The sequence below is a fragment of the Zerene cesonia genome, chromosome 23 (genome assembly GCF_012273895.1).
Source record: "Zerene cesonia ecotype Mississippi chromosome 23, Zerene_cesonia_1.1, whole genome shotgun sequence".
In the NCBI taxonomy this organism is placed as follows: Eukaryota; Metazoa; Arthropoda; class Insecta; order Lepidoptera; family Pieridae; genus Zerene; species Zerene cesonia.
In genome coordinates, this window is record NC_052124.1 from 1,453,147 (window position 1) to 1,454,755 (window position 1,609).

The window sequence follows — 1,609 nt, forward strand, 5'->3', positions numbered from 1 at the left end:
ATTCGAAGGCATTTTATGTGTTTGTTACCTCATAGGTACCATTTTAGTGAGAGAACCGATTTTAAAGATTCCTTTTATATTTTAAAGCTGTTACTTGTCATGTGGTCCCACATAAATTCTAGTTCTTACAACTTGAGTGGTAATTAGTTTTCTGTTAAAAATAATTGTTTATCCTCATTCTCCGTTATGCTGTAAAATAACCAATAAAAGAATACCTCTGAGAAACGCAATACTCAACCTAACTTTCGTTGAACTAAATATAAAATCATTTCATTGAATAACAAAATATATGCCTGCTATGTTGTTCACCGAACGAAGCATTAATTACATTAAATGAACCGTTCCTACACGGGTCACGCTTTCTATTATTTATGTGACTAGTCACATTGATCTACCCTCCCTAGCACCCATACCCTTTTGGTATACAGAATAATGTAAATTATGGAATGGAATCATAGAGCACAGAGATCAAGATACGCTGGTTTTTACACCTTTAAGCGATGTATAGGGATTAAAAGGTATCCTGGTATTATAGTGCAACGCTTCGATGATTTCATCTTTATATCCTTATGGAATATCTAATAAATAAATAGGTAATAGGCAATTGTTTTCTAATCTCTCACATTAATGTTTGTGTGATTTTATCTATCAACTTATTGTGGTAATTATGTAAAAAAATTCTAGATTGTTCCGTTACGTAATGAACGCTTAGTTATATTAAAAATGTAACAAATTATTTCTAAGACTTTTTATTGTTTTACTGAATGACTGGTTTCTAATAAACGTCTTTGAGTGCAACTGGAAAATATTAAATTCACTCTTTTGTAAGGCTTCGTTGCAATGTTACAAGGTTAGAAATTAATATTACACGAAAACAACAATTGCCATTTAAAAAATGTTTCAATTTTCTGTAAATTAGTTTTTTGCTTTCATCGATATTATAAAGTTTTATCTTTCAAATGTTGCTTATTGACTTGCTTAATATTAAAATATAGTACATAAACATTTAGTCTTTTAACCTATTTCTAAGTATATTAAAGAAGGTTAGTTGTTGTGTAGTGTTAGTTACACAATTTATAAGCAACGGCTGAACGAATTTTGATGGTATTTACTTTGTTTGAATTACCTTCGCTTGGATTAGGATAAAAAGGTGGAATAACTTATAAAAAAAATTATCCGAGCGGAGCTTGACTGAACAGCCAAACTATAAATTCGTACTTGCTAAAATGAAAACTATTAAAATACACATATAAATTCTCTCAAAATATAAAAACATATTAATTAAAAAGAGTATTCGACCGTGACAGGACTCGAACCTGCAATCTTCGGATCCGAAGTCCGACGCCTTATCCATTAGGCCACACGGTCGACACGCACAAATCTGAATTTAATGATCATACTCTTTCTTAACGTCCCTTATAGAAATGGTCGTTCAAAAAAAATATTTGATAAAAATTGAATTTTTGTGGTTACTAAATAAATGGAAATTCAAATGTTGATCACATTTACACACGAATTAGGCTCGCACCGGGGAAGGTACCATAACCCCGTAGAATCGGTGCTAAATAGCACCATGAAAATGCTACAGTATTCTGTAGAATGATAAGAA

At 31.2% G+C, this 1,609-nt stretch overlaps 1 non-coding gene across 1 annotated transcript; it reads right to left on the reverse strand.

Moving 5' to 3' along the window:
* Positions 1 to 1,295: 1,295 nt before the first annotated feature.
* On the reverse strand, positions 1,296 to 1,368 carry Trnar-ucg. Its single transcript has one exon. It is a non-coding gene; the product is annotated as a tRNA-Arg (tRNA).
* Positions 1,369 to 1,609: the final 241 nt, after the last annotated feature.